Here is a 12,292-nt window from a genome sequence, read left to right on the forward strand (position 1 = left end):
CTGTTCCATCTATACAGCTGAGAAAGAAAGGCTTTCTCTGGGTTTCTTTAAGGAAAAAGATTAGAACCATTATAAAGCATTTTAACAAATGCAAAGTACCCTTCTATATAAATTATAACATGTTTTTAATTACTTGATTTCTTCTTTTGGGGGGAAATGAAGCACTGCTTTTGCGTATGATATGGAAGAAGTTTAATAGCACAATTACAGCCGAGTCTTCAAAATACAGTAAGAGGCCACAGCCGCCTGTGTGTCCAACTGAGCGCACGTGCACCAGCGGGGCCCGAGCAGAGGGAGCACCCGGCTTTTGTGGGGGAAATGGAGGGAGAGCCATGGGTTAGGGATAGGGAAAGCTGTGGGGCATATTATGCCCTGGAAGGAGAAAGCACAAAACCAGAGGCTCTGAGGGACAGAGAGGAAGGAGGCCAGAGCATAAGGCAGAGCAAGCCAACAGCCATGGAGGCTGAAGAGACGACGGAATGCCTACAGGAGTTCCGTGAATGTCAAAACATGATCCTCGACCAACTGAATGAACACGAGGGCAGGACTGCTTTACTGACATCACCCTGATTGTAGACGGACACCATCTGAAGGCTCAGAAGGCTGTTTTGGCTGCTTGCAGTAAGTTCCACAAATTATTATTATTATTATTATTATTATTATTATTATTATTATTGAGATGGAGTCACACTTTGTCGCCCAGGCTGGAGTGCAGTGACCCAATCCTGGTTCACTGCAACCTCTGCCTCCCAGGTTCCAGTGATTCTCCTGCCTCAGCCTCCCACGTAGCTGAGACTACAGGCACCCACCACCACACCCGACTGATTTTTGTATTTTTAGTGGAGACAGGGTTTTGCCAAGTTGGCAAGGCTGGTCTCGAACTCCTGACCTCAGGTGTTCTGCCCACCTCGGCCTCCCAAAGTGTTTACAGGGATTACTGTAATCCTTTCCAAAGGGATTATAGGCATGAGCCACCCAGCCCCGCCGCCTTCTACAAATTCTTTCTGGAGTTTACCCAAGAACCTTTGGTGGAGATAGAAGGTGTTAGTAAAACAGCCTTTTGCCATTTAATTGAGTTCACATGTATAGCAAAATTAATGATACAACGAGGAGCAGCAGCCAGTGATGTATGGAAAGCAGCAGAACGTCTACAAATGCTGGAAGCCATCAAAGCCCTTGAAGTCAGGAACAAAGAAAACTTCAGGCCGGGTGCAGAGGCCCACGCCTGTAATCCCAGCACTTCGGGAGGCTGAGGCAGGCAGATCACCTGAGGTCAGGAGTTCAGGACTGGCCTGGCCAACATGGTGAAACTCCATCTCTACTAAAAAATACAAAATTTAGGCCAGGTGCGGTGGCTCACACCTGTAATCCCAGCACTTTGGGAGGCCAAGGTGGGTGGATCACGAGGTCAGGAGATCGAGACCATCCTGGCTAACACCGTGAAACCCCGTCTCTACTAAAATTACAAAAAAAATTAGCCGGGTGTGGTGGCGGGCGCCTGTAGTCCCAGCTACTCCGGAGGCTGAGGCAGGAGAATGGCGTGAACCCAGGAGGAGGAGCTTGCAGTGAGCCGAGATCACGCCACTGCACTCCAGCCTGGGTGACAGAGTGAGACTCCGTCTCAAAAAAAAAAAAAAAAAAAAAAGAAAAATTTTCAAAATGTTTCCTAAATCTCATTGTCACCTGTCCTCTAATCTGATGCCTTGTCAGTCCCTGGTTATGTGATCAAACCATTAGGCTCTACCTATAAATCAGTATGAATCCTCTCCTCACTTATTGTTCATAAATCAGCAAGGAGTCTTATGCCAGATGATCTCACCTTTAACAAACAGTAGACAATAAGACAACGGGCCATAATGCTTCAAGTCCTATCCCATGGGAGTATTTTCCTACTCCATTTTCTTTCATGATTATCTCTGATAGGGGTTACAATGCCACTACGTTCTGTTGCTGGCCATTATAAAGAGACATTATGTTGCCTTTTCCAAGACCACCCTGGACCGCCACACCCCCATCCTGGGCCTATAAAAACCCCCAGACCCTAGCAGGCACAGACACAAGCAATGAGATGTGGAGAGGAACACAGCGGCAGAAGTGCACGCAGGCGGCTGGACATGCAGCGGAGCAGGGGAGCGGAAGAGCACAGGCACAGGCACAGGCACCCGCAGAGCTGGCAGGCCATCAACCCAACCGGCGGAACGCGGACGCCCTGGGGAATTTGGCAGGGGCGGTAGGAGAACAGTCTGACCGCTGAGCGGCCTGACTCTAAGGGAAAAACCACCTTCCCACTCTATGCCCCTTTTGGCTCCCCATCCATGGGCCGAGAGCTACTTCCACCATTCAATAAAATCTGCACTCATACCCCAAGCCCACATGTGATCCGATTTTTCCGGTACACTAGGGCAAGAACCCTGGGCTACAGAAAGCCTTCTGTCCTTGTGATAAGGCAGAGGGTCTAATTGAGCTGATTGGCACAAGCCGCCTACAGACAGCAAAATTAAAAGAGCACCTGTAACACATGCCCACTGGGGCTTCCGGAGCTGGAAACATTTACCCCGAGACACTGCCTTGGGGTTGGAGCCCACGACCACGACCTGCCCCGCTAGGTGTTTGCACCGCAGGTACCGAAGAAGCTAGCCGCGCACCCATCACACACCCTGTGAGGGGGATAAGGGAGCTTTTCCTGTTTCAGTGCCACCAAGGTGACAGAAAAGGGCAGATTAAAGAAGACGTCAGCTGTGCATCTGACCCCACAAGCAAACGGGAACACGTGAAATCACACTTCACTGAGAGTTTCAACTGTGAAATATGCAGTAAAATATCTTCAGGAGAGCGCATGGAAACAGCACCTGAATTGTGACCCACCTTGAAGAACGTGGAGGCAGTAAGAAGCAAAGAACTGGGGGAAAAAATTCATGTATGTCAGTACTGTGAGAAACAGTTTGACCATTTTGGACATTTTAAAGAACATCTTCAAAAACATACAGGTGAAAAACCTTTTGAATATCCAAATTGTCATGAACAATTTGCTAGAAACAGCCCCTCAAATGTCACCTCACTGCATGCCAAACGAGTAGGGGCAAAAAAAGAAAGAAAGAAGCTCTATGAATGCCAGGTCTGCAACAGCGTGTTTAACAGCTGGGACCAGTTCAAACATCACTTGGTATACATACTAGAGATAAACCCAACCATTATACTTTATGTGACTTGTGGTTTATGCAAGGAAATGAATTAAGGAGGCATCTCAGTGATACAATATTTCAGAGCATCTAGTAATGGAAGAAGTTCTTTCAGTAGAAACACGTGTACAAGCTGAACCTGTGACATCAATGATATTACAGAACAAGCTGGGAAGGTGCATGTGCTCCTACTCTTTCAGGTCCAGGTGGATTCAGCACAAGTGACCGTGGAACACATCCACCCAAATCCACGCCAGGACAGCCAGGTGCCCGACACACACAAGTGAGCTTCCAGAGCAGGCCCAAGTGGGTTGAATTCAGTGGGCTGAATTCAGCCTGAAGAGGGTACTGGAGTACACGGAGAGGAGCTGCATGTGGAATGGGTAAATCAGATGCCAGTGGAAGTACAAAGTGAACTTCCAGAAGCAGGCTGGGTCCACATGACCCCAGAAATCATGACCCAAGAAGAGACAGAGCCTAGCCAAGCAGATGCTGATGAGGCTGCCAGGGAAGATCACGAAGATGCTGAGGATTAGAGACATGCCCACAGCACATTCTGAAGCTGAAAAGGCAGAGAATGAGGACAGAACAGTTACGCCGGTTTTAGAATGAAATTACACATGAATATACTTTTAGATATACTTGTTGGGTTTTTGAACTGATTTGAACTGATTTGAAGGCAGTATGACTGTCCTTAAGCTAACAGACAAGTGGACCAAAGTTAAGCTATTTCCCGTTGTTTCTGTTTCGGTTGGAACAAGTCGATTCCCCTCCCCCAACTTAATGCCACAGCAGAGGAATCTTTTCCATAACTTAAATGGGTTATATTCTTATAACGCAGAGGGGTACGAATGTAACTATTTTCATTGTGGTAAAAGTTCTCCCTATTCTCTTTTCCAGGTCATGTTCTTCCTCAAATTTGTTCCGTATTGTGAAATCAAACTTAAATTATTAGAATAAAAGTTTATGTATTCTAATGTATGGTAGAAAATCGAATATATAGGAAATACAAGGCTGCATGATGAAAAGTACATTGTTACTGTATGGCTGAATTTTGGCTTCTGGCTTTCTCTAGTCTGAACAAATGTTCTTGTCTAGCCCGGTAGTCACCAAAGCGTCTCTGCAACAGGAAGAGTCGTGGTGGGGAAATTTCTAGACTATTAAAACACACACACACACACATACCCATGTGCCTTTTCAAAACCGACTAAACTCCTATAAAGCATCTCTGGTTCTTTCAAAGTTTGTATTGTAAGGAGCAATGTAGACAATGCTATGATACTTTATATTTTTCCTTATAATGACAACCAACAGTTCTTTTCACTTAAGTTAGGTTAACAAATTTTATTTAGTGGTAGCTGAAGGGCAATTTTCAATTGGGAAAATTCATTGACATCTGTGGTAAACTTTGTTTTGATGAAAGTTGCACTAGTATTTTACCACCAGATGAAAAAAAAGAGAAGCATCATTTAAAAATTAATGTATTTAAAATAAAGTACAGAGAAAAACATGTCTATAATTATCAGGCTTTGTTTTGAATGGAATCTTTTCCCCCAATCCTTAAAGACCCCGTGCTATAACTTTTAAAGCCATACAAATAAAAGTGCTAAACTGTGAACTTAAAAGTAGATGCATAAATATTTTTAATCAGTATTACTTAGAAAATAAAATCTAACAAACACATTTTTAAAAATAGAGTAAGAAACTTCACAAAATGATCTCAAGGTAAGAAACATACAATTGGTTTCACATGTCAGTTTTTAAGAGATTTGTTACAGACTGAAAGGGGAGTGACTGGTTGCAGTAGACACTGTGACCAGCTTTCAAACAATGATCGTGCCTTGAGTCATTTCTGAGAAATCGGTAAACAAATTCTTTCACTTTTACTGCTGCATTATGTTGCTCAAACCCATCTGCTTTGTACCCATTTGAAGGCTCCATCACACATTATTTTGGAAATGGTCATCCTGAGTCAGACTGAGTAATCCCAGTTAATGAGTTTGGTTTCCCTCTCATCTGGTTTTTACTCAATCCTCTGTATCTATCCCATTTTTTTTTCTTTCCTCAGAGATGCCAGACCACATCATCCTAAACACTAATGAGCAAGAAGGAAATTTCCATGTTAGTGGAGGGACCCACTAAGGTTAGGGTGCCATACAATGTACTGTCCAAACCAAGACGTGTTAGAGAATGAACGGGGACCATTTTAATAATTCTGCTGGGGCAGTAAGAATAAACTGAATACCCTAACTAAAGAAATAAACAAAAAACATATGTAAAGGTGGTCAACTTCATTAGTTATCAAAGCAAAAACAAAATGAGACCATCGTACACCCACCACATTTGCAAAAATAAAAAGTACAACAGGCCGGGTGCAGTGGCTCGCGCCTGTAATCTCAGCACTTTGGGAGACCGAGGAGGGCAGATCACGAAGTCAGGAGATCGAGACCATCCTGGCTAACACGGTGAAACCCCGTCTCTACTAAAAAATACAAAAAATTAGCCAGGCGCGGTGGCGGGCACCTGTCGTCCCAGCTACTCTGGAGGCTGAGAGGTAGGAGAATGGTGTGAACCCGGGAGGCAGAGCTTGCAGTGAGCCGAGATCACACCACTGCACTCCAGCCTGGGTGACAGAGCAAGACTCCGTCTCAAATAAATAAATAAATAAATAAATAAATAAATAAATAAAATAATACCAAGCATTGGTAAAGATATGGAGCAACAACTTGTAGTGTTGGGAGCGCATTTTAAATCACTTCTGAAAACAATTTCACATGATCTAGCAGAGACGAACATGCATGCGTCTTACAATTCAGCAACTTCACTCCCATGAGACAGGTACTAGAATATTCACAGAAGCATTGTTTCCAAAAACCTAAAACTGAAAACAATACAAATATACCTTAACATTAAAATTGATACATGTATTATTTATCAAAAATAACTGACTGATTACTTGACTGAGTGGGTCTCACTATATTGCCTAGGCTGGTCTTGAACTCCTGGGCTCAAGCAATCCTCCTGCCTCAGCCTCCTGAGTAGCTGAGATTACAGGTGCATGCCTGGCAAAATAGATACATTAAAAAATAGCTACATTCATCTATACAGATAAACCTTATAAACACTGCATTTACTGAAAGAAACAAATTAAAATACTGCCACTTATATAAGTTCAAAATAGCTCAAACTAAACAAAAGTACATGCTTTGGTGGTAAAACTGTAACTAAAAGCATTGCTCTCATTAACCCCAAAGTTAGGATGGTGGTGAGCTCCTTGAGAGAAGGAAGGGCACATAAAGGAGAGGCTTCTAAGATCTTGGAATTATTTTATTTATTAACCTGGATGATGGTTACATAGAATTTATTATCTCTCAAAGCAGAAAAACATTGTATAAACAGAATGATATAAGAAGTGTGAAGGAGGGCCCAGAGCAGTGATTCATGCCTGGAATCCCAACACTTTGGGAAGCCAAGGTGGGCGGATCACTTGATCCCAGGAGTTCAAGACCAGCCTGGCCACCATGGCAAAACTCTGTCTCTACAGAAAATACAAAAATTAGCTGGGTGTGGTGGCATGCGCCTGTAGTCCCAACTACTTGGGAGGCTGAGACACGAGAATTGCTTGAACCCAGGAGGTCCAGGCTGCAGTGAACCAAGATCACGCCACTGCACTCCAGTCTGGGTGACACAGCGAGACCCTTTCTCAAAAACGAAATTTGTTTTTAAGCGTAAAATGTGTGATAACCATTAGAGCTGGTTATCTTCTGGGCATCGATATGATTATTTCTCGTGGCTCTTTGTGGCTGGGTAGGGCCATGTAATCAGTCTGGCCAATAACTTGTGATCAGAGGTGATGTGTGTTAGCCGGGCACGGTGGCTCACGCCTATAATCCCAGCACTTTGGGAGGCCAAGGCAGGTGGATCATTTGAGGCTAAGAGTTGGAGACCAGCCTGGCCAACAAGGTGAAACCCCCTCTCTATTAAAAATACAAAATTTAGCCAGGCGTGGTGCTGGGTGCCTATAATCCCAGTTACACAGGAGGCAGAAGCAGGACAATCACTTGAGCCCAGGAGGAGGTTGTAGTAAGCCGAGATCACACCACTGCACTCCAGCCTGGGCAACAGAGCAAGGCTCTGTCTCAAAAAAGGAAGGAAGGAAGGGAGGGAGGGAGGGAGGGAGGGAGGGAAGGAGGGATAGAGGGAAGAAGGGGGAGGGGGAGGGTCATTTCCAGGCCAAGCGTTTGGTTGCCTTTGCAGCGCCTCCAGAGCCTTCTTTTCCCCTGACATGGTGACTGGCACTATGGCTCCCTCAGCCCATAGTGAGGACAGCATGGACTGGGGTCCTCAGCCAACCTGCAACCTGCAACGTACGGTGAGCAAGAAGGAAATCTTTGTTGTTTTAAGCCACTGCAATCTGTTACCACAGCATTACCCTGCCTTTCCTGATGATAAAGAGAATGTCAGGAAGAGGTGGGTTCAGGGAAGGCAGGCAACATTTAAGATGAGACCTGGTTACTGGAAAAAAGGAGTTAATCCTGGAAAGAGTTGAAGAAAGAGCATTTCCAACAGAAGAAACTGTTGAATACTAAGACCTTGCAGTGGGAATGAATTTTGAGGAACAAAAAGAGTGCCAGTGAAAAGAGTGGTAAGAAAAGCCAAGAGAACAATAAAAAATGCGATCAGAAAGGTTGGCAGGGACCATAGCATGTACACACTGTAGACTGTGGTCAAGAATTTGGTGTTTACTCCTAGGCAGCCACTGGTGGGTTCAGTTCGGAGGATGATGAGATACAGATCACGTTTTAAAGGGGGGTAATTCTTGTGCCATGTGGAGGATGTGTTGGGGAGGCCAAGCATGGAACCATGGAGCCCACTTAGAAAGCAGGTACTGGTGAGAAATGATGGTGCCTTGAACTTCAGTGGTAGCAGGCAAAAAAGAAGTAAAATTTGGGGAATGTGTTTTGCACGTGCATCTGGCAGAAGGCAATTGAGGGATCACAGATGACTCTTATGTTTTTCTTTTTTCTTTTTTTTTTTTAGACGAAGTCTCGCTCTGTCGCCCAGGCTGGAGTGCAGTGGCACGATCTCAGTTCACTGCAACCTCTGCCTCCTGGGTTCAAGCGATTCTCCTGCCTCAGCCCTCGAGTAGCTAGGACTATAGGCGCCCGCCACCACACCCATCTAATTTTTTGTATTTTTAGTAGACATGGGGTTTCACCGTGTTAGCCAGGATGGTCTCGATCTCCTGACCTCATGATCTGCCCAAACTGCTGGGATTATAGGCATGAGCCACCGCACCCAGCCAACCCTTAAGTTTTTCAGTTGAGCAGTTATTTGATGGGGTTATTTACTGAAATGCGGGCAAATGAGAACAGGCTTGAAGAGAGGGAATGAAGTTAATTTTTACTGTCTTAGCTTTCATATCCATTAGACATCCATGTGCGTATGTTAAATGAACTACTAGACAGATAACCCCATTTCTCAAGGGAATGTCCAAAACTGAAAATGTCTACATTTGGGAGTCACTAGCATGTAAGTGATATTTAAATCAAGGGAGTAGATTAGATAATCTAGAGACGGAATCAATCTATCTGTCTGTCTGTCTGTCTATCTATCTATCTATCTATCTATCTATCTATCTATCTATCTATCTGTCTGTCTGTCTATCTTGAGATGGAGTTTCGCTCTGTCACCCAGGCTGGAGTGCCATGGCGTGATCTTGGCTCACTGCAACTGCTGGCTCCCAGGTTCAAACGATTCTCCTGCCTCAGCCTCCCAAGTAGCTGTGATTACAGGCACCCGCCACCATGCCCGGCTAATTTTTGTACTTTTAGTAGAGACGGGGTTTCGCCATGTTGGCCAGGCTGGTCTTGAAATCCTGACCTCAGGCAATCCACCCACCTCGGCCTCCCAAAGTGTTGGGACTACAGGCATGAGCCACCACTCCCGGTCTAGAGAGAGAATTTAAACAGAGGAAAAAAAAAAAAAAGATGTGGAAATAGGTGAAAAATACTGACAAACCTGTGGTCACCAGAGCCAAAGGAAAAACGTATTTTGAGTGCTTTTGAGAGGTCAAGTGAGACATGAGTATTGACAGTATTTTAACATGGAGGCTATCGGTAGCTTTGATAAGAAAAGCTTTAACAGAGTTAGGGAGGGGAAAGCCAGATTAAGGAAGCTGAAGAGAGAATGGAAGAGAATGAAGAAAGAAAGGAAGAGAATTTCCATAGGTTTCACTCTGATAGGGAACCAAGAGTGAGATAGAGCCTGGGTGGAGTCCCATGGGAAGGGCAGATTTCTCTTCTCCTAAGATGGGAGGTACTGGGGTGTGTTTATCTGCTGATGCTGTTGAGTAAGAGGAGTGAACTGAAGACGAAGGAGATTAATAGGTTAATTCACAAGGGAGGAAATGGGTCTGATCCAGAGGAGAGATCCTTCAACCAAGGAGGGTAAATGCAGGCAGATGTTGGTCTTACCGATGAAACTACAAAGAATTGCTCTTTAATTGTGGCTATTTTTACTTAGTTATGAACAACATAAATGGAATAATATTTCATGAATATTAAATAAAAACTGAATAAAGACCTGAAACTGCATATTGAAAGGATTCCCATGAAGCAAATAATGGAAGGTCCCACATATTTCTTGGTTAATATTAAATGTTAAGAGCAAAGAATAAATTCTATCAGCATGTAAACAGAAAATAAAGTTAACAAACAAAGGAAAAAGCCAGGCTGCATTTTGGTCCAGCCATAATGGAATAGTTTATATCAAGATTATAAATCTCCTACAGAAAACAACTGTAAAAGATATGCCATATACATTAAAAAGCTGTTTTAAATTATTTGGAGAGCGTGTAACTAAGACAGGATTTGAGGAACTGTGATACCTGAGACTAATGAGGCCAACCTCATGTTTACTGCCTTCTTCCTTCAAGGCACTTGCTATTTCACAGCAAAGCAAGGGAACAGAGGCCCAATAGAAACAGCAGATGGAATTTAGGAAATATGGCTCATAATTCAAAAATGATACAATTGTATAAGCAGAAAATTAAAAAGAATTGTCAGATGGACTATTAGAAGTAATGATTAGCAAGGACATGGGACACAAGATTTATATTAAAAAGTCAATAATATTTTTTACAGTGAGGCTCAAAGGACTTTGTTGAAGGCTACACTCTAAAATACTAAGGCATTAAACGCATATTTTAAATTTGCCCATTAAGTTTTGGGGTGGTTGAGAAATTAAGTAAAAAAAATTTCCAAATAACATGCAGAAGTTGTTTTTAAGCTTAAAATCTCATATTTTAGCTACACCCACACAGATGATGCAGAAAACAGCTGAATTTCAGTGTATCTGAATGGTCCAGATTATGTTCCTTCCAAAAGAGATAGTTTTACGTACGATCATTTTTCATACGAAGCATATAAAAAGTCACCCAGAAACTACCACGTATTTACCACACAGACATTGTCCATCTTTATCTGTAATTCAAAACCATGTAATTCTTCTTATGCAACAGAATGCAGTGTGTGAGAAGTATGCCAAGAGAAGAGTAAAAAAAAAAACCAGGAGCCGGGCACGGTGGCTCACGCCTGTAATCCCAGCACTTTGGGAGGCCAAGGCGGGTGGATCACAAGGTCAGGAGATCCAGACCATCCTGGCTAACATGGTGAAACCCCGTCACTACTAAAAATACAAAAAATTAGCCGGGCGTGGTGGCGGGCGCCTGTAGCCCCAGCTACTCAGGAGGCTGAGGCAGGAGAATGATGTGAACCCGGAAGCGGAGCTTGCAGTGAGCCGAGATGGCGTCACTGCACTCTAGGCTGAGTGACTGCAGACTCTGTCTCAAAAAAAAAAAAGAAAAAAGAAAAAAGAAAAAAAAAATCAGAATACATTCATTAAAAAAAATAAATAAATAAATAAAAAACTCAGCTGAGTGCGGTGGCTCACGCCTATAATCCCAGCACTTTGGGAGGCCGAGGCAGTGGATCACCTGTGGTCAGGAGTTTGACACCAGCCTGGCCAAAATGGTGAAATCCCCTCTCTACTAAAAATACAAACATTAGCCAGGCATTGTGGCCCAGCTACTCGGGGGACTGAGGCAGGATAATCACTTGAATCCAGGAAGCAGAGGTTGCAGTCAGCCGAGATTGCGCCACTGTACTCCAGCCTGGGTGACAGAGTGAGACTCCATCTCAAAATAAATTAATTAATTAAATAAATTTTAAAATTTTTAATTCAATGCTATTTTTATACACTAACAACAACAACAACAAAATTAGACCATGGAATTTGTAAAAACCAGGTTGGCCTTACGTTCTGTCCCAATATGTGATGTCAGAAAATAACAGAACATTGCCTAACAAGTTTTTTTCCTTTAAAATTATACTATTTATTTGATATAAACTCAGAGCATTTTATCAAGTTACTTCCTGCTCCCCCATGAATAGAATTAATTCTGGTTAATGTGGTCAGCCCAAATACAGTTCTAACAAGTTTGGAGGGGAAATGTTTGTCATCTGTGTAAGGGTGTGCTTGTTTTCATGGTGAAATTATGGTGTTCCTTCGTTGTGGCTATTTTCCAGTAAAAATTATGATGCTGTACTTCAGCTACCTGTAAGAAGAATCAACATAAAGAATTCATGAATGATCAAAACACTTTGAAAAGACTGGTGGTTAAGTATCAAATGATTCAAAAACAAGTAATTTTAAGATACCTTTAAGTGTACTTACAAAACATACCTGTTAGGCACATGTACAAAATATAACTTTTAGAGTAACAAATGGACAAAAATAACAGGCAGGGCATAACAAAGTTGGACAGTAGAATTCTATTTTGTCAAATATAATTCTGTGTTTCATTCATTAGGTGTTAGATAATTATTAACTTAAGTTTATTTGTAGCTTTTTATTGAAATATCAGATGCACATATAAAGTGTACAGCTCACTGAATTTTCACAAAATGAATACACACACTTGAAAAAACCACAGAGATCAAGAAACAAAAAACATGATTCACATCTGAGAAGGATAAATATATTTTGGAAAATTAAAAGTGCCACTAGCACAAAATTAAAAAGTAAAACTACCCCACCAAAACTGTAACATT

The 12,292-nt window shown here is 42.8% G+C and overlaps 1 pseudogene; it reads left to right on the plus strand.

Annotated features, from left to right (window-relative positions):
* The first annotated feature begins 2,518 nt into the window (after positions 1–2,518).
* Positions 2,519–3,791, plus strand: LOC126950807 (zinc finger protein 131-like; annotated as a pseudogene).
* The last annotated feature ends 8,501 nt before the right edge of the window (positions 3,792–12,292 follow it).

This window comes from Macaca thibetana, chromosome 3, assembly GCF_024542745.1.
Source record: "Macaca thibetana thibetana isolate TM-01 chromosome 3, ASM2454274v1, whole genome shotgun sequence".
Lineage (NCBI taxonomy): Eukaryota > Metazoa > Chordata > Mammalia > Primates > Cercopithecidae > Macaca > Macaca thibetana.